The sequence below is a fragment of the Bos indicus x Bos taurus genome, chromosome 10 (genome assembly GCF_003369695.1).
Source record: "Bos indicus x Bos taurus breed Angus x Brahman F1 hybrid chromosome 10, Bos_hybrid_MaternalHap_v2.0, whole genome shotgun sequence".
NCBI classification, from domain to species: domain Eukaryota; kingdom Metazoa; phylum Chordata; class Mammalia; order Artiodactyla; family Bovidae; genus Bos; species Bos indicus x Bos taurus.
Window position 1 is genome coordinate 74,855,652 of NC_040085.1, and position 27,678 is coordinate 74,883,329.

Genomic DNA, 27,678 nt, shown 5'->3' on the forward strand with positions numbered 1-27,678 from the left:
CGGCTTTGTATACGTTGGAGCATTCCTGTCCGTTGTTATGGCAACCTCTGTCGGGCTAGCGGGGCCAGGGCGCAAGGATGGAGGGAGGGTGACAGCGGGTGGGGGCTGGGAGAAAGTACTGCAAGTTTGGTGGGCCCGGCGTGCGCGCGCGACTGGGAACGTGGCGGCGCTCTCGGCACTGCGCCGCGGGGCCCGGGGCGCAGGGGCCGGGGGTTGGGGGTTAGGGGTTACCTCCGCCTCACCCGTCGGCGGAGGCAGCTGGCCCTTGCGCACCGCAAGCGGGCAGTGGGAACCGCAAGCGGGCAGTGGGAACCGCACGCTGCTAAGCGCGTGGGTGGCCGTGCTCTCCCCCTAGTCTCTTGGGGGCAAAGGACATGGATTGGGGACGCTGGGTGAGGCACGGTCGCTAGGGGCTGTGCTGGACTTCGAGCCCCCTTCTCAGACCCGGTCAACTTGAACCTTGTCATGAGGACTCCCTATGACTACTCCCAGGGTTCTCTGGATCGGGGAAAGGTCTCGTCCTGAAGGCGTCCCTCGCCCCAACATCAGTCCATCACCACGGGTGAACTAGCAGTGTCTGCGGCCAGCCCCGCGACGTCAGTGCGAATGGCAGGGCATGGCTGGGGCGTCGATGGAGGTGCAGGGGTGCCCTCCCGCGCTAGGGGCCTGGACTGGGGCGTGCCTGTCACCGCCTCCTCCTGGGCCCCGGGTGACAGCTGTGTGTGGCAGGGGCACCTGTTGAGACGGGAGGTTCCGGGACCCGCGAGAGGCGCCCTCGGGCAGGACGCGTCCTTCGGATGGGGGCGGATGGTGGGCGAGACCCTTGGGCGACCCTCGGATCTGGGCGGAGGGGCGGGGCCGCCTGGGGGAGCGGAGTGTGGGGCTGAGGGTGGGGGAGTGCAGCAGCGTGGCCATTCTGAAAGGCCTAGCCTTGAGGAGCCCACCTGGGAGGCGCAGGGTCAGGAGGGCGAAGGCTTGTGCGGAGGAGAATCTGAGATCTTCGTGCCAAGGCAGCTGAACCCCAGGAAAACGGAGTGTTGTCTGTAGGGAGGTTGTCGTTGTGTGGAAGGGCTCTCGTGTTCCCATCCTGTCCCAGATTACGTTGTCTTGTTACCTACCAGGAAAGAAGTAGCTATCCCCTGCAAAAGAGCATTTCCAGGCTGTGCCTGAGGAGACCTTGGGGTCCGTGGGTTTTCCCCCAGCCCCACTCTCCCATGCCCAGCTCCCGCTCTGGTCGAACTCCCTGGGACTGCGCCCTGATTAGGTGAAACGCTCTGCTCTGGGCTGAGGGTCCTTGCCGCTAGCACCCTGTTTCCAAAGCACTTGTGGACGTTTGGACAGACAGGCTGATGAGGCAAAAAGCCTCCTGGGTCAAGATCCCGGAGAGTTGGGATCTGGGTGGACAGACAGATCAGAGTCCGAACTGGGCAAAGCAGGAGCGGCCCCTGACAGACCCCGGGGGGAGCTTCCACAGCAAGGACTCATCCAAGCTGCCACGTTCCTGCTCTCCAAGAGGGCCAGCTCTGGTCCAGGGTAGGCGGGCTGGAGTGGCAGGGGAGGCGCAGACTGCCCAAATGTTCTGTCCTTCTCTGTGGTGACGTGATGGGAGGAGGGTCTGAGCTCTAGGAGGAGGGGGAGGGGATGAGGGAGAATGGAAGGGAAGAGCACAGAGAAGCTAACTGCTGCTCAGAGCTCCAGGCTGGTCTCATCACAGGTGCCTGCGCTTCAAAATCCAGGCCAGGCCACTCAGACTGAGAGCCCGGGAGGGTGTCGGGGGCTGCGGGGGCTCTGCTGAATGTGGGTGGCACTCATTTTGAGGGGGTGGAAATTGGAGGTCATGGGGGCTGCAGTGAACGTCCTCTCCTTGTTCCCTTGCGGTTGGACTTGCAGCAGATTAGAAGAGGGCTGTGAACTGGAAGCTGGGTTTCAAGTATGAAGAAGAATCAGGGAGCCAGGAATGGAGGTGCAGGAAGAGAGGAAGAGTGGAAGTTCCTCGCAGTGAGCTGCAGAGCCTTCTCTGGTCACTCTAGGCATAGCCCGCTCCCTCGCTGTTCTTAGGCTTTAAGCCCAGGATGTCTGTTCCCTGGGTGTTGATCCCCAGTCTCGCCCTGCCTTTGACACAGCCTTGCATTCCCATCTTCTGGGGTATTTCACTTCATTGGGATTCTCAGCTATTGGCCTGTCTCTTCACTGAGTGGCAGCTATCACTCAGGGACTGTGCAGGAAGCTTCATGCAACCCCACCTTGATGAGCACAGCAAGACTTAAGAAGTACTGTTAAATGAGTGAAGAAGGATTTTTGCTCATCTCTGGGAGCCATCAATGATCCAAGCTTCATATCCCACTAATACTTTATTCCAGCTCCAGCCTGACTCTTAACTAGAGAGCTAGAGGAATGTATGTTCAGCTTCTCCGGGAGATAAACCCTTTGTTCAGCTTAAAAGGGGCAGGTGCAGCTGAAGATTTGCTTTCTGTCTGAAATCCGTGGTTAACCTCTCACTGGTCGTCTTGCCATTTCAAAACATGTCCCTGTCTAGTTGGGCCAGAACGCACCGCACATGGATTTTCAGATTCTTAGGGAATGATGCAGCCAGCTCTGCTGACAGAGGCTAAGAAAATTCAGACAGGCATCATCATCCCTCCCCTGGGGGATCAGAGAGCTGAGCTGGGAAAGGGAGGGTCTGCATAACAGCCTGGGCCAGGAGGCAGCTCTGGCTTCACAGTGTCTGGGTGATCTGAAGCCAGCCAAGTTGTTTCTGGACCTTGGAGACACTTGTTTGGCATTGTGGGGTGTCGGCATGGCAACGGGATGGCCCAGATTTCTCGGGGAGGTCCTGATTTTTAATATTCTGTCCTGCTGTCAGCCCATGTGTCATAAATTTTGATGTGCAAAACTGGTTATGGAATCTGTCAAACTAAAGAAAGAGAGATACTGACTTCATCAGTAAATGGCTGCTTGCGAGGTGGCAGGGTCTGTGATTTTCTCCATGCTGTGCTTTATGGGCAAGACAGTGGATTTGAGGATATCCACTTGAACCTATACTGATGCTCGCTAGCTCTGGACAGCAGCCAAAGCAGGAGGTGGAGCAGACACAGCTGGCCTTCAGTCTTCGGGCCTCACAGCCGGGAAGAACATTTGTGATTGGTTTGGTTTTCCATATGTGAAGTCTCTATTAGGCATGGAGAGGGGGGCGGGATACTAAGGTGTTACACGGAATTTCACTTTACAGACATATTTTTAAAAGACTGTCTATTGTGGGTATTTTTAGGATAGGTGTACTTCTTTGTAAGGTCTCCTATTTGAAACTATGGAGGTTTTAGGCAAGAGTTTTCCCAAGCCGGAGTTCTTTATCCTACCTTTGGGGTACTGCTCAGTGAGCATGGACAAAAACTTGTATCTCTGGACTTTAGTTATTTTGTATGTTAAATCTGAGTGAGGGAATTCCCAGTGGTTAAGATTTTGCGCTTTCCATACCAAGGGCATGGGTTTGATCCCTGGTCCAGGAACTAAGTCTCACAAGCCCTGCTATGTTTGGGATTTATTTAAATAAATAAATTTGGGTGAAATGATTTGTAAGGTGTGTTGACCCTTGGGTAAGTTGATGATAGTTTCATTTCTAGAAGCAGATAAATGGCTTTAAGGGAGTTCTTTTGAACAAAGTTGTAAGATTTATGGCCAATTGAGGGGCTACCCCTGTCTGGAGTAGTTCCCCTGGTAACCTTAGAGCCTGCACAGGGATCCCTGCTTACCTAGCAGAAGGGAATATAGATGATGACTTTTCCAGCACTGTTCTCTGAGAGCAGAGGCTTCAGTTCAGTCTGGATAGGTTTATATTTTATTTATAATGTGTGCATTTCAGAACTGTGGGAATTATGATTTGCCTAAATGACAGAAAATGATGTTATATTTAATTTATGTAGGTACCACACAAGATAGAGGGTGGGGAGGGAGAATCCCCAGTTCTTTTTGCCAAAATGTTTGAATTGAAAGGACCCAATTTCCTCTTATTGGGCTCCCAGCCTGGATCATGTTGAGACCTGTCTGTAGGACCTGGGGACCACACTGAGGCCGCATGACTGGTAAGGGCCCTGACAGCCCAAGAGTCCCCTTCCTGGGAGACCTGAGTGCCGAAGACACAGGATGAGTTTCAGGGTTCTGCTCGTCCTTCCACTGCTGTTGTAACAGCAGTTCCCACACCGGCTGCTCTGAGGGTGTTGGGCCTGGCTTTCCTCTTTGGTGACTGTGTTTGTCAGCTCTGTGGGCACAGGAAGCCCTGGGGTCTGAAAGTGCCATTAAAGTGGGCGTGGAAGGGCACTGATGGGCCTGGCTGGGCCCTGGGACTATCTTGCTGTAATGGAAGAAACCCCCCTGGGTCAGAGGGGAGCCTGGATCCGAGCAGTTCATTACAGTTACAAGATTGCAGATTTATCCCTGTCGGCTTCTTGAGACCTGAAACACCTCCCCCTCACCATGTGAAAAGGAGGGGCAAAGACACAGTGAGGCTAAACAGACAGGAGACCCAAGGGTTTCGGAAAGGAGCGGGGGGCAGAATTGTGAGACTCAGGTCGGTGATGAGTCCACGTGGGCGGTTCACTGAACCAGACAGCGTGCTTGGTGCCGCCCCAGGCGGTGTGCAGCTTGCTTTGGAACCGGTCTCAGCTTCTCTCCCCTGAACTCTGTAGTCTTTGATCTACGCCTGTTAGCCTCCGTGATCACTGCTGCCTCTGTGTTATGTTTCTGGTGGCCGCGTTCGTGGGACACGTCAGTGCCGTGTTAGGTGTTTTGCAGGCCTGAACCTCCTAGATTCCTTTCTGTAACCTAATGAGGTCAGCGCCATTATCTTGCCCAGTTAACATGAGTAAACTGAGGCTCAGACGGAGCCGGTGACTGGCCCATGATCTAGCACCGAGTTAAGTGCTCGATCTGAAGGTGTGTCTGCCTCTGAAGCCCATGCTCTTGTCTTTTCTCTGAAGCATCCTCAGGGTAAGATCCAAGTCTGATACATTAGCATGTCTTTCCTGGAGAGCACCTAGGTCAGCACCTTACTTTGCATTCACTCCATAAACATTTGTTGGGGAAAAAAAATGCAAAAACCATACAGAACAAAATGTTAGCAGGAGGAAAAGTATTATTATGGATAATCTTCCCGTCCAACTTTTGGCTTTCTCCAGCATTTTCTGTAATAAACATCTATTAATGTTATAATGATAAAGCCAATCAAGATAATTATTTTAAAAATATTCAACGACTGAATAAAATCACTCTTGACTCCTTGATTAAAGTGTAAACTTCTTAACCATGTCTCATGCTTCTGAGTCCCACATCAATGCTTAGCACTGAGCTAACAGAAAAGGCTAGAGACTTATTTGAATTATTCTGTAGGCCTCCAAGGAATAGAACTGGGCTTAGTGGGTTCCCTGGTGGCTCAGACAGTAAAGAATCTGCCTGCAGTTCAGGAGGCCTGGGTTCAATCCCTGGGTCAGGAAAATCCTCTGGAGAAGGAAATGGCAACCCACTCTAGTATTCTTACCTGGAGAATTCCATGGACAGAGGAGCCTGGTGGGCTTCAGTCCATGGGTTCACAAAAAGCTAGACATGACTGAGCAACTAACACGCTAATGGGTGAAAGTTGCAGAGAGAGAGAAATTTATTTTTACCAGAAGGAACACTTTTTTATTGAGCTGACCGTCCCTGGAATAGTCTGAAAGCTGGCCAGAGTTTCTCTTCACACTCCCTGTTGTCAGGTCAGTGCTTGCTTCCGGCAGCAGTTGGAGGAGGAGAAAGAGGCTCGTGGTCCTGACTGTCTCCAAAGGTGTCAGGCAGCTCTGTAACTGAGTTGGAAATAGGGCCCAATTATTATACCACCAGAGGCCTGACGCCCAGGGAAGCAGGGCTGGCCGAACCCCCCGAGGCCAGGGAGGAGAGTGACGAAAAGAAAGCCATAACTGCCACTGTGCTGTCCCCTCCCTGTTCCTTTGGAGCTGCCAAGAAGGGAAGGAAAGGAGGCCGAGGCTGGTCAGAGGCAAGGCCACAGCGTCGGAAGTGCTGGTCTTCAGGATCTTTCCTGCTCCCCAGAACAAGGTCCACAGAGGTTTTCCACCCACCTGAGTCCCCTTGAATCTGACCTTTGCATATGCCACTTCTGTTTCCTTCATCCAGCCTGGGGAGAGTTTCCAGGTGGCCTGTCCTGTCCCCTGGGGGCCCTGACCATTGCTTTCCAGGGTGGTGCCGGCTGGCAGTGCCCTGAGCTATGTTGATGGAGGAGGCCTGGCTCCCCAACACCGTGAATTTCAGCCACACCCTTTGTCAGTATCTGGTTAGAGACAGCAAGGCCATCGGAGGACTTCTGTGAACATTTCAGAACAGGCAGGAGTGGCAGACTGGGGACATTTGTGGACAGGGCATCATTATACTGTGTAGGCAAGATAAGGCTCAGGCCTTGTCTGGGGAGACACGGAGGCAAGCCTGCCTCAGGTATAGCCTTTCCGCTTTTCTGGACCCATTAGGAAGAGCTCCAAGTTTAGCCTGAAGGCACCAGTGCCATCTTCCTGCCATTCCATAAAGTGAGGTATGGCTCCACGCAGATCGGGACAGCATTGTCTCAGAGCTCGGAGAGGAGGTGACATCTCTTAATATGCTCTGAATTGTGAGCCCTGCTGTTGTGGGATTTCCCCCACAGGCAGAACAGAATGGCCCAGGATGGAAGCAGATGTTGGCTGCCAGGGATGAGAGGGTGAGGTGTGGAGAGAAGATGCAGAATAAAGGACAGATGACCTTCTCTCCTAGGTTCAGCTCTGCTCCCAGGGGGCTGTGTGTCCTTAGGTGAGTCATTTCCTATCTCTGGGCCCTTAGTTTCCTCATCTGTCAGATGAGACTTGAACTACGGGATCTGTGAGGTCGCTCTCAGCTCAAACCACCTTTGACCCTGTTGATCGTTCCTGCCAGAGTGAGGTAGCCCCAAGCCAGGACTCATGATCTGATGGTGCTGGCATTAAAAAGAATAAGGCCAGAGCGTGAGGCATACAAAAACCAGACCACTTGTGTTCAGAAAAGCGTGAAGCCGGTTCTCACAAGAAATAAAGTGGACCAAACCCATTGTGTTCTCTTCTCTCAAAACACTGATGGGACGGTGCAGCTCGCCTTCTGCTGAAGGAGAAGCCTATGTTATTCCCGTGTGTGTCCGGGAGGCACACAGACACGTCTGCGGGAGTGTCTCGGGTGGACTTCAGACTCTCAGCAATGCGGAATGAGGCTGCAAAGACCCCTGAGCAAAGAAATCACAGCTTCAAGCTCTTGGACTTTATTCAGAAGACAGGCTTGGAATTTGGCCACAGCCTAGAAACCCACATTGTTTGTAAAAATCAGTTTAAGGAGTTCAGAAGGTTGTCTGTCTCTTGGTAACCTTCAGCTTTTCATAGGTTACATATACAGCAGATTAGAGCGAGCAAGCTGGAGCCTTGTTAGGAGTTGCTGATATACCGAGAAGTGACAGTTGACAGCAGAGGACCAACCAGCTGTGTGAAGATGAAGCCATCCCCTTCCCCCTCTGACCAGGTGCACACTGGTCAGAAATGCTGCAGGCACCATTTATTCCTTCACTTGACAGTTATTTACTGGGCATGTACTGTGTGCCAGGACGGTTACAGGCTCTGGGAAAAGCAAAACAGGCAAGGTCCCGCTCTAAAGGAGCTTACATTCTAGTGGAGGAGACAGACCATAAACAGATAAATATACTGTGTGTTAAAGAAAGAAAAGAAAGTGAAGTCACTTAGTCGTGTCCGACTCTTTGCGACCCCATGGACAGTAGCCTGCACCAGTACTCTTGCCTAGAAAATCCCATGGACAGAGGAGCCTGGTGCAGGCTACTGTCCATGGGATTTTCTAGGCAAGAGTAGTGGAGTGGGTTGCCATTTCCTTCTCCAGGGAATCTTCCCGACCCAGGGATCGAACCCAGGTCTCCCGCATTGTAGACAGATGCTTTAGCATCTGAGCCACCAGGGAAGTCCTTACTATGTGTTAGGTGATGGGAAATACTGTAACAATAAAATAAAGTGGCAAAGGGGGACAGAAAGATGAGAGAAGGATGGCCAGGAAAGGCCTGCTGGATAAGATGGCGTTTGAGCTATAGCTACAGCAGAATGGAAAGAGTAAGCCAGGCAGACATCTCAGGAGAAAGTGTTCCAGACAGCCAAAGCCCAGGGCAGTATGTCTGCAGGGTAAGCGAGGGGGAAAATGGCCCGAGGTGAAAGTCCAGTTCATTAGGCCCTCTAGCCCATGGCAAAGATGGGCTCGGAAACATGTCCCTGAGTCATCAGGAAGTGATCAATTACATTCAGTGTACCGGCTTGGGATGTCAGGGAGCTTATGTCATTCAGTTCAGAAAAATTTCCAGCAGTGTGGTCAAATATATTAGTAAGTGTTGGTTCTTAAAGAGGTAAACCTAGGTTTTTTGAAAGATGTGCTGTGGCTGGAACACTTCATTTCCCTACAGTGTGAGATCAGTGAGGTACTTGTGTGTCCTGAGTGTGTGTGTGTGTGTGTGTGTAGGTGTGTATGTGTAGGCGTATGTGTGCGTGGTGAGGCTGGTGGGGGGGAACAGAGGGTGCTAGTGCCTGAAGAGATTTAAAAAACAAAAGATAATGGGGCCCTTGTTGAAATATTGGAGTAGGGGAGGACGGGGGAGGGCTCTGGGGGAGAGTTTTGTGTGGGAGGGAGAATTCCGCTGTGCGGTGGTACCTGATCAGACACCCCTTTGTTTCTTCGTCTGGTTCATCGTGTTCTCTTCAGGTGCATTGGGACTCTGGAGAGGATGTTTTCTGGCAATGCGGGAACTTGGAATTCTTGCATTTTCCTGCCCACTTCTGTACAAACAGATCCTGGAGGCTGAAGCATCTAGAGCCTTCCCTCAGACATGGAGGGTAGAGACCTGAGCACTGGCAGAATCAACAAGCCCGCACAGCTGTTTTTTTTCCAGGCAGGAGGTGGATGAAGGGGTTGCTTTCTGGAAGTGGGCTCTGCCTGGGCCTGGGGCTGTGTGCCCTGATGCTCAGTGCTTCCCCAGTGCCCAGGTATGATGCAGCTTCGTGTGCCCAGCAACCCGCAGGTGCTCTGTTTTTGTGGTTCAGGTCACCCACAGTCCGAGACCCCTGTCAGTCATGTCCATTTAGACTTCAGATTTCCATCCCTTTATCTTCTCACAGTGGCTCTGGCTTTTAGCTTCTTTAAACAAACTGTTGGGGAGAGCTTCTGACATTTCAAGGTCTTTCATTTCAAGGGAGTCTGGCCTTGATGCCACTGCCAGAGGGAATGAGTGTTGCCTTCCAAAGTTGCCAAGTCACTTCCAGGGCCCTTAGCTTCTGGCACCTCACAAGTCTGTGACCAGATTCTTGGCTTGGAAGCCATCTTTTCCCCTTCCTGTGAAATCCCTTACTGGATGCTTGGGGGAAGCTGGGAGGAGTGTGGGAGGCTAGAGGCATCATGCCAGGGTTTGGGGTAGAGCCCAGCCTGAGACTCAGGGAGAAAGAACCTGTGATCAATTAGTGATGTCTGCTGTGGTGTTGGTGCCTTGAAGGGATAAAGTGATAGGACTGAACGACAGCCAACCAAGCCATGAGTCCAGAGGAAGAGAAGGAACCAAGGGACAGAGCACACATACTGCAGGGCCCAGGGAAGGCGATGGGCCTTTTGGAGTCATAAGCCAAGAGTGATTCCAGGTAGAGAGCAGAGCTGCCTACAGTAAAGCTTTAATACAGGCTTGGTGCCATCTTATAGGAGTAGGGAAATGACAAGGGCCTTCTTCTAAAACACTGAGCAGAAATGAACTTGCCCCTGGATGTACCCCCAAATTGCCCACTCCTGGTTTTTTGCAAAGTAGAGAACACAGCATCACCTAGACAGCCCTTCCAGTCAAGCAGGGTCCCTGATCCACACCTGGGCAGGGGTTCAGAGCCAGGTTGGGGCCTGGGAGATCTGAAAGCCTGTATGGGGACAAAGCTGCTTGGCAAGCCAAGCAGAGAGAGTAATAAAGGGCCTGATCAGAAAATGAAACCTGTTGTGAGGCCCAGCCTGAGCAAGAGTATTCAGAAGAGCCAGGCCAAGTTCCCTGAGTATAGTCACAGGGGTGCTGATGGGAGATGACAGCGGCCCACAGGTAGGGAGAGCCCTGCAGGGTGCAGACCTGTGCTAACCAGTAGAGTAGCCATGTGGCTATTGCATGCTCGAAATGTGGAAAAATTAGATTTTAAATGTTCTTTCATTTTAATTGATCTAAATATAAAATCAGACACTCATTTCAGCTATTGGAAAATGCCTAGGAGTGTTTAGAAGCGTTTCAGTATAGGGAATCCACACTTTCGGCTGTAAATTTTATGAAATCTCAATATAGATAAAGTATTTCTGGTGAAAGTTTAGTATCTAAATTGAAATGTGCTGTAAGTGTAACATATACACTGGATTTCAGAGATTTAGTACCAAGAAAAAAGAATGAAAGCACCTCACTCATATTTTTTGTATTATGTGTTGAAATGCTAATATTTGGGTATAATGGGCTAAATAAAATATATTATTAAAGTTAATTTTACCTGTTTCTTTTTACTTTATGTGGCTTGTATTCTGTTTCTTTGGACCACGCTTCTCGTTACATGTGTTCGTGACTGCTTACTGAAGTGCTGGGGGGTTGTTAGCAGAAGGTTATGTGTAAAGGACATGGCTACATTCCTAGTTTACCTTGACTTCAGGATGTGTGCCTTCTGGTCCAGCTGCTGCTGACTCTTTAGTTCCTAATTCACCATCATCTATGGGCACGGACAGCTCCCAGCCTGGACCCTCATCTTTATACCATCATTAAAACCAAGGTCAATGTTTCTTGCCGTGTCTTCTCTTTTTAAAAATCCCTTCTAAGCTCTCGCTGTGATGAAAATGGGTTTTGGAGGCGGGTAAGAGCAGTGGAGGCAGGGAGCCTTTTACTCCTTTGGAAACTAGAGAGATTAGTTCCAGTCTGTTGCTTTTGGTGTTTCGTCTTTGTCCTGTTAGAGCCAGAATGACAAATAGGTCTCAGCTCTACTTGGCAGCTCAGAACCTGTGGAAGTGGCATCCTGGAGCACTGTGGGGAGAAGGGTTCTGAAGCTGCATCCAGACTGATAGGAAAGAGGCAGTTGATTAGCCATGTCTGTAAAGGGCAGGGAAGGGGACTGTAGAAATGTACACCGTGTTTCCTGATCCTACATCCACAGAGCTGCCTTCTTTGAGCAGTTTCGCTCCACTTGAAAGATATGCTTTAAAAATATTGGCCACTTTGAAGAAGCAAGAATGAGGCTTGCGGACTTGTGCAGAGGAGAAACTGGTCACCACCAGGGATTCGAACCCTAACTAAGGAGATGTGACAAGAACTTTAAAACACTGCGTAAAGTTTTAGTAACATTTTTCACTTATTCAGTGGAGGTAAGTCGGACCAGAGTACTGGCAGCATTGGAGATGGTTAAAACCATCTTGGAGAAGGGTAAAACCTGGGGAGTCTGGGCGAAGAGAAGAGAGTTGCCTCTTTGCCTTTTCACGTCTTCCTCTTCCCTCCTTTAAAAGCAGGCTTTGTGAATCTGAGAACACTCCCCGCTTCTTGGTACCAGAGTTCTGGTTGTGGCTTTGTTTGGGATGCAGCATGAGGCAGCGGTGGCGGGCACAGCCGCTGGAGCCAGTGTCAAGGTGCATGTTCCAAGCCCTGCTGTTCCCTAGCAAGTTGTATAAGCTAAGTTCTGTGCCTTCATTGTCTTACCTGTAAAATGGGGATACTCGTAGTCTCCATTTCAGATGGTTGCTCTGAAATGTGCTACAAGTATAAAATATGCACTCAATTGCAGAGACGTAAAGTGTTTGGATTAGTGTCAAGCGCATAGTAAGTACTATACTAGCGTTAGCACAGAGGTTAACGATACAAGTTATTATAAGTTCATTTCCGTATTATTTACTTAAGGCTGCGTGCATCACAAATCACCATAAAATGTATGACTTAAGACAGCGACAGTCATTTATTGTCTCTCCCTGTCTCTGTGGGTCAGGTATTTGGGAGTGGCTTAACCTGGGTGGTTCTAGCTTGGGGTTTTCCGGTGAGGTTACTATTGGCTGTTAGCAGGAGGCCTCAGTTCTTCCCCACGTGGGCCTCTCTATAGGCCTGCTTGACAGTCTGCAGGGAGTGGTGGCTGGCTTTCCCCAGAACAAGCAAACCAGGAGCCCAAGATGCATACTGCAAAGCCTTCTTGACCTAACCCAGGGATTCACATAAGCAGCAGAGTGATGAGGTCTGACTTACGTTTTGAGAGACCTCTGTGACTGTTGGTCTGAGAAGAGACCAACAAAAAGGGCAGAGACAGAAACCTTTTTTCTTCTGCCTGCAACGTCCCAGGAGCCTGCCAATTGTGTTTCATGTATTTCCCCTCTAACTGTCTTAGCAGGCTGGTGAGCTGAGTATTACTGTCCCCATTCTACAGACAAGGAACCTGACTCAGAGAGGGTGGGTTACCTGCTGACAGAGCCAGGATGTGGCCAGGTTAGCCTGGCAACACAAACCTGAGGAAACACTGACTTCTCAGGATGCCCACCGCCTGACGGCATGGCATACAAGGGGAAAGCAGAATTTGTGAAGGATCTTAATTCCCTCATATCTTGAAATCAGGATGGGGAACCTAAGAAGGTCAAGAGATACTCACAGATCAGACAGAGGAGTGGGGTGGGACCTGGTGATCTTGGCATCTGTTGGAGCTGGAGAAAAGACGAGGGGCTGGGCAAGTTTGAAAGGTTTTATGGACTAGAAGGTTGTGGGCTGGGGAGACTCCCTGTGACTGGCTTAGTCTCTCCAAATCAGCAGCACCTTTGAAGTCAGGGAAAGCCTTGGTATTACCTGTGCCCCAGAGAGTACCATGCCAAGGCATCAGACCTACCCAGCTGGGATGGACTATTTGTGGTAGTAAAATAAATGAACTTGATCACTACACATCAGCATGAAAGAGGCTTAAAAACGTGGTGTTAGAAGGGAAAAGAGAACCAGATTGCAGATGGCATAGTATGATACATTTATGCAAATTTGAGTAATATAAAACAATTCCATCTATTGTTCCTGAAAGTGTGTGTGTATGTGTGCCTGTATATCTCAAAGTATAACAATGGACCAAAGAAGATACACAGCCCATTCCCGGGGGAGACGGGGGAGGGGACCAACAGAGAGTTCTGACTATCTTTGTAGTGTTATTTCAGGTTTTTAAAATATTTGATCTTATTTGCAAAGCAGAAATGGAGACAGAGATGGAGAACAAACGTACGGACACCAAGGGGGAAGGAGTGGGTGGTGGGATGAGTTGGGAGGTTGTTATTGACGTATGTACACTATTGATGCCATGTATGAAACAGATAACTCGTGGGAACCTACTGTAGAGCATGGGAGCTCTACTCAGTGCTCTGTGGCGACTCAAATGGGAAGGAAATCCAAAAAAGCTGGGATATATGTAAACATATAGCTGATTCATTTTGCTGTACAGCAGAAACGAACACAACATTGTAAAGCAACTATACTCCAGTAAAAATTAACTTAAAAAGAGAGAGAAGCTTAAAGCCAATCTGATAATATGTTGAGTTGTTAATTTGGGGGGCGATGTAGGTGATTCTTAATCTTTGTATGTTTTGGAATTAAAAAACCCCTCTTAATTCTAAAAACATTTTAAAAGGAAAAGGAAAAGCTGGCACCTCAGGATTGCTGGGTCTCAACTGCATGAGGACGGAGAAGGAGGGTGGTGGACGACAAAACTTCCTCCTCGCCCCCCACCACCAAAGCCTGTCACCCACACAGCACTGTTTTCACTTGCCTTGCTGCTGCTGCTAAGTCGCTTCGGTCGTGTCCGACTCTGTGCGACCCCATAGACGGCAGCCCACCAGGCTCCCCCGCCCCTGGGCTTCTCCAGGCAAGAACACTGGAGTGGGTTGCCATTTCCTTCTCCATTGCATGAAAATGGAAAGTGAAAGTGAAGTCGCTCAGTCGTGTCTGACTCTTAGCGACCCCATGGACTGCAGCCTACCAGGCTCCTCTGTCCATGGGATTTTCCAGGCAACAGTACTGGAGTGGGGTGCCATTGCCTTGGCGGGCAGCAAAGTGATTATCCATTCTCTATGCTGGATGTTGGGGTGTATGTGCTCTGTACCTGAAGACCAGCCCCAAGACAGGCATGGGGATCTGGAGGGTGGGGACTGGGGGCAGGGGTGCTGGGGTGGGAGATGGGGGTGGTAGAGAAAGCACTTTCTTCAGCAAAATCTAAGTTTGGGGATGCAAGGGACTGGAGGAAAAGAAGGGTCAGCAAAGGATCAGATGCTAGAAACTGGGAGTCCCATCTGTGAAAGGACAGGAATAGGAACAATGGATGTGTCGGACTTCCCTGGTAGCATAGCAGATAAGAGTCCACCTGCCAATACAGGAGACATGGGTTTGATCTCTGGTCCAGGAAGATTAGAGAAAGTCAGTGCAAAGCAACCAAGACCCAAAGCAGCCAAAATAAGTATTAAATAAATACATAATAAATAAATAAAAATGGATGTGCCTACCCCCCTCTCAGGGTGAGGGGATGACAAATTCTTTTGAGAGAAAAGTATGAGATCAAAGACCTGCAGATTATTTTTGATTGTTCTTTTTTCTCCCTTCGGACATGGTACATGTTTAATATACAAGAGATGGGAAATCAGAAAGGACATGAAAATCACCCCCAAACCTACCGTTCAGGCTTGCCACTATCAACATTTTGGTGAATAATTAATTCAGATCTTTTTTGGTGGCTTTTTCTTAGTGAAATCAAACATCTTTATCCTGTTTTGTACCTGGCTCTTTTCATATAACACTTTATCTTTCTTTGCCACCTTTCTATGTCATTGTCTTCTTCCAAATATTTTTAATGGCTACCTAGAAATTCCAGAGGGTGAGTGGTCCATAGATTGTATAATCACAGTTCATAGATGATAGATACTTAGATTAGACTGAACAATATGAAATTGTTTTTCTTAGGTCCGAAATAATCAAACGTTGGCAGTCTCATATGGTTCAACCAAATGTTCTCCTGTTTTTTATTTTTGTAAACAGCATGAAAATGAATAATATCCTTGTAGGTAACTCTTTACACATAGCCTTGATGAATTCCTTAGATAAATACCTAGAAATGGAGTTGTTGAATAAAGTATAGGAAAATAAAGACATAATCAGATAGGGCTGGGATTAGGGGGCAGCAGGTGTTGTAAGTGCAAAGCTGCATCCTGTCTTTAAAATGTTGATATTTGAATTAAGGAGATATTTCAGTAAAATATTATCTATGTTGATACCTAAGTGTTTTTTTTTTTTGGTGCCCCTTTACAGTTTTGCACCTAGGCTGAGTGCCTCGCTTCCCTCACCTTAATCCCAGCCCAGGATAACAGTAGTGTTTGCCTTTTTGAGTTCTAGTCAAGGCTATGGTTTTTCCTCTGGTCATGTATGGATGTGAGAGTTGGACTGTGAAGAAGGCTGAGCGCCAAAGAATTGATGCTTTTGAACTGTGGTGTCGGAGAAGACTCTTGAGAGTCCCTTGGACTGCAAGGAGATCCAACCAGTCCATTCTGAAGGAGATCAGCCCTGGGATTTCTTTGGAAGGAATGATGCTAAAGCTGAAACTCCAGTACTTTGGCCACCTCATGTGAAGAGTTGACTCATTGGAAAAGACTCTGATGCTGGGAGGAATTGGGGGCAGGAGGAGAAGGGGATGACAGAGGATGAGATGGCTGGATGGCATCACTGACTCGATGGACGTGAGTCTGGGTGAACTCCGGGAATTGGTGATGGACAGGGAGGCCTGGCGTGCTGAGATTCATGGGGTTGCAAAGAGTCGGACACGACTGAGCGACTGAACTGAACTGACTGAACTGATGATTGACTGCATATAAACCTCTCAAAACAACATTCATGGCAAGTGAGCTCAGTAGATGTTATGTCCAATTCCATTCAGAAAGCTAGACTTTAGAGTGCAAGAGTGAATGAGCCCCGCCTCCTGCCCTCCGGTTGCTTGGGCTTGGAAGGGGAGTGGTGAGAGTGGGGAAGGTTGTGGGTGCCATCACAAGGCATGCACTAAGCAGAGCCCTTACTGAGGGCATGATGATGTGGCTAAGGCCTCATTCTTTTCATAAGACAACTTCAATGAAAAAAATTTTTTACAAATATATACATTCTTTTTAAAATTCTTTTCCATCATGGTTTATCACAAGATATTGAATAAAGATCTCCGTGCTATACAGTAGGACCTTGGATAAACAAGGTTTATCCATTCTATATATATTTATCCATTCTATATATAATAGTTTGTGCCTGCTAATCCCAAGCTCCCAATCCATCCCTCCTCCACTCCCCTGCATCCTTGACAACCACAAGTCTGTGAGTCTCTTTCTGTTTTGTACATAGGTTCACTTGTGTCACATTTTAGATTTCACATCTAGGTGATATCATATGGTGTTTGTCTCTTTCTTTCTGACTTACTCCACTTAGGGTGATAATAGGTCTATCTGTGTTGCTGCAAATGCCATGATTTCATCCTTTTTATGGCTGAGTAGTACTCCATTGCATGTATACACCCATCTTTACCCATTCATCTGTGGATGGACGTTCAGGTTGTTTCCATGTCTTGGCTATTGTGAATAGCGCTGCTATGAACACAGGGGTACATGTATCTATTTGAATTACAGTTTTGTCCGGATGTATGTTCCGGATTGCTGGGTCATATGGTAGTTCTATTTTGGACTTTTTTGAGGAGCCTCCATACTGTTTTCCACAGTGGCTGTGCCAGTTTGCATTCTCACCAAGAGTGTAGGAGGGCTCCCTTTTCTCTACACCCTTTCCAGCATTTGTTATTTGCAGACTTTTTAATGATGGCCATTCTGACTGCTGTGAGGCGATACCTTATCGTAGTTTTGATTTGCCTCTCTCTAATAATCAGCGATGCTGAGCATCTTTTCATGTGCCTATTGGCCATCTGTGTGTCTTGTGGGGAAATGACTATTGAAGGCTTCTGGTGGTGGAGACTTGAAAGATGAGCATATCTTGGCTGGACATGGAGAGAAAGGGGACATTAGACAGGAGGTGTGGCCTGCAAAGGCACAGCATTTCTGTCATTTTCTAAGGTTTTAGCCTGGAATGCGGGGAAGTAGGTCAAGAATCAGACTGGGTGGGTGGGGGCAGACCCTGGGATTCCGCCCTGAGCCAAATATTGATTCTGTCCCCAAGCCACACTGACCACAGGAGCGCCCAGCCTGGAATGGTCCACTGGCACTTCCCGGGGTGCCACCTTCCCTAGGTAACAAATATGGCAATACTGATGCTTTTATATTGACTTCTTATTTTCTTACGTTCAATTGTAGTAAAATACACATAACATAAACTTCACCATATAAACCGTTTAAAGATGTACCCAGTGGCATTAGGTACATTCACACTGTTGTGCAACTGTCGCTACCATCCATCTCCAGAACCTTTCATCATCCTAAACTCAACACCATTAAATACTGAATCTCCATTCCTTCCCCAGCCCTGGAAAACCACCATTCTACTTTCTGTGTCAATGAAGGTGCCTATTCTAGACACCTCTTCATAGGTGGAATCATACAGTCTTTATCTTTTTGTGACTGGCTTATTTCACTTAAAATAGTTTCCTCAAGGTTCCTCCATTTTATAGCACATGTCAGAATTTCCTTTCTTCTTGAGGCTGAATATTTTCTATTATATGCATATACCACATTTTGCTCTTCCATTCGTTTATTGACGGCCACTTGGGTTGTTCCCAGCTTTCGGCTATGGGGAATAATGGAGATGCAGCTCTGAACGTGGGTGTTCAAGTCTCTTCAAGACCTTGCCCTCGGTTCCTCCATGTACATACCCAGAAATGGAATTGCTGATCATATGGTAATTCTATGTTTAATATTTTGAAGAACTGCCATCCTGTTCTCCTATTCTTACTATTTTTACCAGATAAGAGAGCTGAGGCACCCAGTGCGTTGTCTACCTCAAGAGAAGCTCCTTGACTGAATGAGACTCTTGGAGGTTGAGTGACTTGCCCCAGGCTCCACAACTGGAGGGGATGAGAGGGTGAGGTCAGAACAAATTCAAACCCAGAGGCCGAAGGCTCTTTATTTCCAGGCTGTTCCTGCTCCCTGAGAGGCCTGGCTCTCATCATTCTGGGAGGAGTCTCACCCTCTCTTCCCCCTTCCCTCCCTTTGGGGCGGAAGCAGAGGATACGGCCTTTATGGAGACCCCCAACCCTGTGCACCAATTATTTGCAAAGTTCCCAATGATAGTTGTGACTCTTAGGAAAAACAGGGGCTGGCAGGTCCAGCTTCCATCATCCAAGTTCAGGAGAAAAATATCAGCTTGGGCGGAAAGTGAAAATGAAAGTTACTCAGTCGTTCGTGTCCAACTCTTTGCGACCCCGTGGATTATACAGTCCATGGAATTCTCAGGCCAGAATACTGGCGTGGGTAGCCCTTCCCTTCTCCAGGGGATCTTCCCAACCCAGGGATTGAACCCAGGCCTCCCTCATTGTAGGTGGATTCTTTACCAACTGAGCCACAAGGGAAGCTCCTGTGAAGGGTACTGACCTCACTATGCAACTTGAATTGTCTGCAAATGTAGAAATCAGCTTGGGCAGCTTATGACTAATAAAAACTCAGAGCCTTTGTCCCATGCCCACGCCACTCCCCGAGTGCCCGGACACCTGCCACTGTGTCATGAACCCAGCCTAGCCAGAGATTGCTTCTTCTTAGCTAATCCTGCATACCTGGGCAGACTGGGTTAGCATTTGTACCAGACCTCCATCGTGCCTGCTTATGGTGAGCACTCTAAACCTACAGGGCCTCCTGGGTGCTGGGCCCAGGGTAAAGAACTTGACTCATGTTCTCTGACTTGACTCTGTGAGCTAAGGACTGTTAGCGTCTCCATTTGACAGATGAAGAAGCTAGGCCCAGAGAGCGAGTGACCTGTTTGCTGTTCCAGCCAATCCTTTGCAATGCTGGGACTTGCAGCAGGCATCTGGGCTGCTCACGGTGGACTCATACAGAAGAGGGAAATCCTTTTCAGCTCCAGACTTGTTAGGTTTGGGAGGTCTCACTTGAAGCCCCCAGTTAAATCCCTAGAGTAAGAGGGAGGAAAAGAGGGGTGATTCCAAAGCTGTTGGACCCCAGTTCCTTGCTGGTCTTCCCTCCCCACTTTGCAGGGTTCTGGGAGCTCTGGCGGTGGGAAAAGCTCTGTTGCAAACAGGACTGTGTGGTCTTCACACCAGCCTAGCTCTACATCCTTCTGGGCTCCACGTGCTTCTGTGAGCTAGGGCACCCTGGCTGCTCAAGACACTGACATTTCTCTCTTCTTCCGGGATTCAGGCCTGTGGCATTACTGAGACTTGAGTTTTCACAGTCCTAGGGAGCCAACAACTCAGCACCCCCATCACTCCAGTCTTCTGTCCCAGCACATGGGTGTTGCAGCTGAGCCTGTCCCCAGGGCCCATCTAAACCCCAAGACACCAAGATAGTTATTAGAGAAATGATATTCCTTCTGAAATCACTTCCTGCTGGTCTGCTGAGCACTTGCATACACAGAGTGTGTCAAAGACCAGGTGTTAGGACTGTTAATTTTCCATAAGTTGTGTGGTGGGGATTTGCCCCAGAGGACCTCAGAGAGATGTCAGAATTGACAAAGACGAGCTTGCACTTGCTAGCTGAGTTTTACTTCACGTGCGGACAATTCAAGCTGCATAGTGAGGTCAGTACCCTCCACAGGGGCTTGGAACCTGGGACCACGCTTGTCCTCTAAAGGCGATTCCTTGCGTTGTTCCTCTGTGTACCATCTGCTTGGACACGGTGTGTGTTGGAGCACCCCCCGGGCCTGCAGTCGGCTATGCCCAGGGCTGGACCTTCCACTTTACTGACCTCTTACTGTTGCCTCTGTTCTCTGTGCCGTGGCCACACTGCCCTCCTGTCTGCATCAGCGCGTCGAGTTGCCCTGCTCCAGGTCCCCTGCACAGGTGGCCTCTTGGCCTAGCGCCCGCATCCCCACCCCAGAGCTGACCGTGACAGCACCTCTCTCCAGGGTTTTTACCTTGCTTTATTGCCTTCCCCACACTTATCACTCCTGGAAATGGTCTTGTTTATGTGTTCTTTCCTGCTCTCCAGCTCATCCCCTTTACCTGAGAGCCCCCTTTTGTACCACCAGAGTATGGCCTGCCGGGCAGCTACCTGTAAATATGTGTAGTTACCATGGGGCAGGTGACTGGACCTCTCTAAGCTCTCTAAGTCTCTGTTTCTTCATCTGTGCAGTGGCGTAATTAGTCAGGAGGGTTACACTGAAAGAGATACACCAGACTTCCCAGGTGGCACAGTGGATAAGAACCTGCCTGCCATTGCAAGGGACACAGGTTCAATCCCTAGTCCAAGAAGATTGCACACATACTATGGGGCAGCTAAGCTTGTGCGCCATGACTACTGAGCCTGTGTACCCTAGAGCCCATGCTCTACAACAGGAGAGGCCACCGCAATAAGAAGCCCATGCAGCAAAGAGTAGCCCCCACTGGCCACAACAGAAAGCCCAAGCAAAGCATTATCTTATAATAAATTATTGATTATAAATAAGCACAATCAAGAATAAATAAATTTTCAGTTCAGTCAGTTCAGTTCAGTCGCTCAGTCGTGTCCGACTCTTTGCAACCCCATGAATCCCAGCACGCCAGGCCTCCCTGTCCATCACCGACTCCCGGAGTTCACTCAGACTCACGTCCATCGAGTCAGTGATGCCATCCAGCCATCTCATCCTCTGTCGTCCGCTTCTCCTCCTGCCCCCAATCCCGCCCAGCATCAGAGTCTTTTCCAATGAGTCAACTCTTCGCACGAGGTGGCCAAAGTACTGGAGTTGCAGCTTTAGCATCATTCCTTCCAAAGAAATCCCAGGGCTGATCTCCTTCAGAATGGACTGGTTGGATCTCCTTGCAGTCCAAGGGACTCTCAAGAGTCTTCTCCAACACCACAGTTCAAAAGCATCAATTCTTCGGCACTCAGCCTTCTTCACAGTCCAACTCTCACATCCATACATGACCACAGGAAAAACCATAGCCTTGACTAGATAGACCTTTGTTGGTAAAATAATGTCTCTGCTTTTGAAATTTTAAAAAAGAGCTATACTGTACACACGTGGCAAAGCACAGGCACATCACAAATGTCATTCACTTGAGATCCTTGAGAGGAGAGAGCATGTCTGTGTCATCATGCAGGAGAGTGCCTGGAACCTACCAGTAAACATTGACTGAATCAGCGGGAAGCTGACCATTATTGGTAAGGCTGCTGTTTCTTTGCTCACAACTCGGCCCTTTGTGGGCTGTATCACCCATGTCTTGGTTGAAAGGAAATTGATGTGTCTGGGAGATTCACGCCGGGCTTCTTACAAGTCCTGATTCTCAGACTCAGGCGGTAAGGAGCTTGGTATAATATTCCAGGAAGCTTTTCCAGGATAGGTTAGATGGGGTGATGGTCATCAATGGAGTTAAGACCATGGACCCTGAAGTCTAACTGCCTTGGATTCAAGTCCAGCTGTGCTATGCTTAGGTGTTTAGTTGTGTCTGACTCTTCGCAACCCCATGGACTGTAGCTCACCAGGCTCCTCTGTCCATGGGGATTCTCCAGGCAAGAATACGGGAGTGGGTTGCCATGCCTTCCTCAGGGGATCTGCCCAAGCCAGGGATCGAACCCAGGTCTCCCACATTGCAGGCGGATTATTTACTCTCTGAGCCACCAGGGAAGCCCATGAATACTGGAGTGGGTAGCCTATCCCTTCTCCAGGGGATCTTCCAGACCCAGAAATCGAGCTGAAGTCTCCTGGTAAAGAATTGCAGGCGAATTCTATACCAGCTGAGCTGTCAGGGAAGCCCTTAAAACTAGCTTCACTGCTTATTAGCTGTGTCATCGTGGGCAGGTTACTTAACCTGTCGTGCCTCAGTCCCTGTGTCACAGGCTGGTCATGAAGATCTGACTGTTTACTATAAGTGGGGCTCTTAGAGTGGTGCCTGGCACTTACTAAGTGCTATGTTAAGTCTATTACCATTATTATCCCCCTGTTTTCTCCGCTTCACTGTGTTGTGTCTTCACTCACTACGACATGTTCACTGAGCACCTGCAATGCATCAGGAACTGTGCAGGGTACCAAGGAGTCAAAGGTGAACCAGTATCCTGCCCCCTGTCCTCAAGGTGCTTCCAGTCAGGTGGGAGAATAGATGATGGCAGAGGCGTAGATAGGCGCCAGGGGAGGATGGACCTCGGAAGAATGATTCAGCTCAGCCATGCCCTGTCCTGTTGGGAAAAATAGATTCCTGTCTTGGGGCACTCACACCTGCCCTGCTGAATATCTTTCTGATCCTCTCCTGGGGCTAGAGTCATCCTGACTTCCCAGGGCTGGCAGGGGCTGTGGAGACCCGTATCTCTTTATTCTCCCACCCAACCCCACTGCAGTTCCTCTAGGAAGGGCTGCCCCCTCTTCAGCCACAGGGAACACAGTCAGTTTCTTGATGCTGGTGGTGGGCCATCCTGCCCCCTTCCAGCCTCAAGAGTCCCCCAGGTTGTCACCGTCAGCAAGGACAGAGGACTGCAGCTGTCGGGGAGCAGGGTCGGATGGATGCTGGCACACAGATGCATATACCTAAGGAACCCCAAACCCTGGGTCAGCTCCTGGGCTGCACTTCAGGTGATTCGCCCTGTCTGGTGTGTTCTGAGGAGGCGATGGTTGCGAGCTAGAGCAGGGAGGCTCTTTACATGCCTGTGCACTCGTGACAAATGCTCCAGGGCAGAAAACTTGCCACCCAGCCTTGCACACAATGCAGGGGCCTCCTCTGAGCAGACACGTGAGCACACGCCGGGACCCCTGCTCTGTACCACAGCTCAGGTTCCTTGGCTAACCATGACCTTGGGCCGATTACATCTCTGTCTTGCGGCTGTTTCCTCTACTGCAAAATGGGGACAATGAAAGTAAAGTGCTTTCTTCACATAGGAGAAGACAGTTGTGGGGATCAGGTGAGATGACGCATTAGAATGTGTAGTATGGGCTCGGCTTTGTTATCACGTATTATGCAGGTGTCATTTACTGTTGTCATCATTTTCCAGGGACATTTAGGTCATGCCTACAGCCCATCCCACACAGAAGCAGGATCTCATGTAAGAAAGATCCTTTCATTTTCCTAACTGTCTGACACACCATTGTCTGCATTTCCATTCCTGGGGGGCTGTGGTAGTTGCATGGAGGAGAGGCCCCCAAGTTCCATAGACCCTGGACACCTGGAATTGCAGCTGCAACTGAAGGGAGCTAGGCCCTCTCTCTCCTCCTCCCTCAGGGACCAGGTTGTTCTCACATTGAGGCTTGTTCTCCTGGATACACACTCGTGTTCCTTGCTAGCCCTGGCTTCTCTGTACTTCTACGGGCATGTGGCCCAGGATCCTGCTTACCCAGCCTCAGATCTGCTTTGCGGCCTGCAGCTCAGTGTCTTTGCCCAACCAGTGTGGTCTCTCAGTGTTCCGCTGATCTCAGAGACAGCAGTGAGTGGTGGCTTGGAGCAGGATCTTAGTTCCCTGTCCAGGACCTGGGTCGCCTGGATGAGAGGGCTTCCCAGGTGGCCCTAGTGGTAAAGAACCCACCTGCCAGTGCAGGAGACATAGAGATATGGGTTCGATCCTTGGGTTGGGAAGATCCTCTGGAAGAGGACATGGCAACCCACTCCAGTATTCTTTCCTAAAGAATCCCATGGATAGAGGAGCCTGGTGGGCTACAGTCCATGGGATTGCAAGGAGTCAGACACTGAAGTGACTTAGCACACACACACACAGCCTAGATGAAAACCAGGAATCCTAGCTACTAGTCCACTAGGGGCTAGAAGTGAAAGTGAAAGTGTTAGTCACTCAGTTGTGTCCAACTCTTTGTGACCCCATGGACCATAGCCCACCAGGCTCCTTACTGACTGAGCCACCAGAGGCTAGAAGCAAAATGGCCCTGACTCTTGCCCCTTGTTTGAAAGCAAGATGTTTCAAGGAGGCAAAAACTATAAAACCAGGTACAAAGTTTGTTGTTAGAGACACAGTAGAACAAGTGGGAGAGCACACAGAGAAGCAGTTTGCTTATTTAAAAGAGAAAGCAGAAGTACTCACTGGGAGAGAAAGGGTCTGGGCGGCCTCTCTAATGAGGAGGACTGCAGTGAAGAGGCGATTTAAACCACTTACCTAGGACAGACCTTCCTGTCTTCGTTGACCTTGGACCAATTACCTTGTTTCTTTTTTCACACCTGACCTTCCCTAGGACCCTCCCCATTGCTGCTGCTGTTGCTGCTGCTAAGTCTCTTCAGTCGTGTCCGACTCTGTGCAACCCCATAGATGGCAGCCCACTAGGCTCCCCCGTCCCTGGGATTCTCCAGGCAAGAACACTGGAGTGGGTTGCCATTTCCTTCTCCAATGCACGAAAGTGAAAAGTGAAAGTGATGTCACTCAGTCGTGTCCGACTCTTAGCAACCTCATGGACTGCAGCCTACCAGGCTCCTCCGTCCATGGGATTTTCCAGGCAATAGTACTGGAGTGGGGTGTCATTGCCTTCTCCAGGACCCTCCCCAATACATATGTGCAAATTTTTAGTAAGATGGATCCCACCCCTGAGGCGGTGGGGGTATGTCCACACTTATTATGGGGTGCCCCCTCTCTTTTTGATCTCCAAGGAGCCTTCCTGCATATGTGCTGACAGGGAAGTTTTCCTTGACCTCAGAATTGGTCATCTTATCTCTTCACTTTAGCAGAACACCAGTTTGTCCTTGGGGTGACTGGGGGAAAACAAAGCTTGAGTTTTACCCCACTTGACAAACACTAGTTGTCCAGCCCAAGAGCACATTTATCTCCTACCTTATTACCTTCCGTGAGAGCCTCAGATTGACCCAGCTCATCCCCCGAGCCTGACCACAGAGGTCAAAGGTCACTAGCTAGCACTTAGATGGGCTGCCTAGGGCTCAGTGTCCACCCTGGACTGTGGCAAAGCACCCAGAGTCATGGGGCACAGGTTACATAGGTTAGGGATGAGGTGGGCGATGGGTCTCTTAAAAACGAGGTGGACAAGGGCACTCTCTTGGAGTGGTATTGATGTTGTATTTCTTGGTGAGGGATTTGAATGAACAGGTGTATGCATTTATCAAAATTTATCTAAGTTATGCCTAAGATTTGTGCATTTTTCATCTGCACCCAAAACCTTAAATATATTTTGAACTCTAGTTAATGATATGCACTTCATGCATGCATGAAGTGTTGAGAGGGTGGCGTAAACTGAGGTCTACAGCTTTGTTTGAAATATATCAAAAAGTTAAGGAGGATTGATTGACAAATGAAAGGATAGATGGAGGGCTAGACAGAAACAACTATAGCAAAATGTTGTAGAATTGAGCAGAGTGTTCACTATATAATTCCCTGAGTGTTATATAATTCCTTCAACTTCTCAGTATGTTTGAAAAATTTTACAATAAAATGCAAGTCTTAATAAAAAAAAGAAAAGGTATGTGAGTGGGCAGGCTCTGCCTGGCATAATTTTTTCTCTCCAGTCAGAGACACAGGAGACCAGTGCCCCGGGGCTGCTACAGAATGCTGAGCATCTCTTATCCAGCCCCTAACTCTTGTCAAAAGCTGAAATGAACTGATGAATAATTGAGAGTCTCCAGGATGTGTGAGTCGCTCACCACTCCTGGTTTTGAGATCAAGTCCCCTTATCAAGCCAGGTCCCCAGGAAGGGGCATACTTGGCCAGGATTTGTGATCTTGCTCGCTGTTGATCTTTGTAGAATTACAACTGTGCCTGGTGGCTTACTGGTAAAGAATCTGTCTGCCAGTGTAGGAGAAGCGGGTTTGATCCCTGGGTCCAGAAGATCCCCTGGAGAAGGAAAGGGCTACCCACTCCAGTATTCTTGCCTGGAGAATCCCATGGACGGAGGAGCCCAGCAGGCTACAATCCATGCGGTGGCAAGGAGTCGGACACGATTTAGCGACTAAACGACAACAATCCCACCCTCACTTTTATAGAGCCCCTTTCGGCATCTTTGGTACCGTCAGCACTGGCATCGTTGTTGTATTTCCACTGTGGGAGAATCCCCGAGGTAAAATGCCCTCAGGTGTGCTTGCTCTTGTAGGCCCAGCTCAGTAGGCCTCTCCTAGCTGCTCAGTACATGTTTACTGGTTAAACACAAGACGGTGAATTGCGGAATTCAGGGAAGGAAAGAAGTGTGTCCTGACTGATGGGTAAGCTTTCTTTAAGCAAACTGAGAATGAAGCAGTGCACAGTACTTCCTTTTTGTTTCAGCTAGAAATTTAGCATAGTAATGACAACTGTCCCCGAACCAGGAGTAGGAAAGTGACTTGCTTCCTCCCTTTTACGGCCCTGGAGGTTTTGTTTTCCTGTGTCTAGTGCTATAGGGGGAGAAGACAGTGGCACCCCACTCCAGTGCTCTTGCCTGGAAAATCCCATGGACGGAGGAGCCTTGTGGGCTGCAGTCCATGGGGTCGCTAGGAGTCAGACACGACTGAGCATCTTCACTTTCACTTTTCACTTTCCTGCATTGGAGAAGGAAATGGCAACCCACTCCAGTGTTCTTGCCTGGAGAATCCCAGGGACGGGGGAGCCTGGTGGGCTGCTGTCTCTGGGGTCACACAGAGTCGGACACAACTGAAGCGACTTAGAAGCAGCAGTGCTATAGGGAATACATAATAAATAAATGAGTAAAGTCAAGTCCAATTCTTTCATTCTGCTGTCGAGGGAAACAGCTCAGAGAGGTGAAGTGACCTGGCAAACAGCAATCTACTGGGTGGCAGAGCCGACACAGACCCGGCCTTTTCTGCTGCCACAGTTCTTTCTCTTGGATCACACTGCCTCTTGTGTTTGGACTGAGGCGAAACTATAGCTTGGAAATGATGCAACTCTAAATGAGATACACTAACTGAAAATCCTAATTGTAGGGTCCAAATCCAGTAGAAAATTCTCCACTTGATCCTCTTCTGGGTTATTGTTGTTCAGTCACCAAGTTGTGTCCAACTCTTTGCAACCCCGTGGACTGTAGCACACCAGGCTTCCCTGTCCATCACCATCTCCAGGAGTTTGCCCAAGTTCATGTCCATTGAATTGGTGATGCCATCCAACCATCTCATCCTCTGTCACCCTCTTCCCCTTCTGCCTTCAGTCTTTCCCAGCATCAGGGTCTTTTCCAATGAATCAGTTTTTCACATCAGGTGGTCAAAGTATTGGAGTTTCAGCTTCGGCATCAGTCCTTCCGATGAATTTTCTGGGTTGATTTCCTTTAGGATTGACTGGTTTGATCTCCTTGCTATCCAAGGGACTCTCAAGAGTCTTCTCCAGCACCACCATTTGAAAGCATCAATTCCTTGGCACTCAGCCTTCTTTATGGTCCAGCTCTCACATCTGTATGTGACTACTGGAAAGACCATAGCTCTGACTATACCAACCTTTGTTGGCAAAGTGATGTCTTTGCTTTTTAATACACTGTCTAGGTTTGTCATAGCTTTCCTTCCAAGATAACTCTGAGGACTCACAGAAAAGCCTCCATAGCACCAGGAGCTCTGGATTGTCCCTGAAGTCTCCTGTGTC

The 27,678-nt window shown here is 49.0% G+C and overlaps 1 protein-coding gene across 2 annotated transcripts in view; it reads left to right on the forward strand.

Annotated features, from left to right (window-relative positions):
• GALNT16 (polypeptide N-acetylgalactosaminyltransferase 16) overlaps positions 1–27,678 on the forward strand; it is a 100,219-nt gene that overhangs the window by 1,177 nt on the left and 71,364 nt on the right. The gene's annotated exons all lie outside the window — the stretch shown is intronic.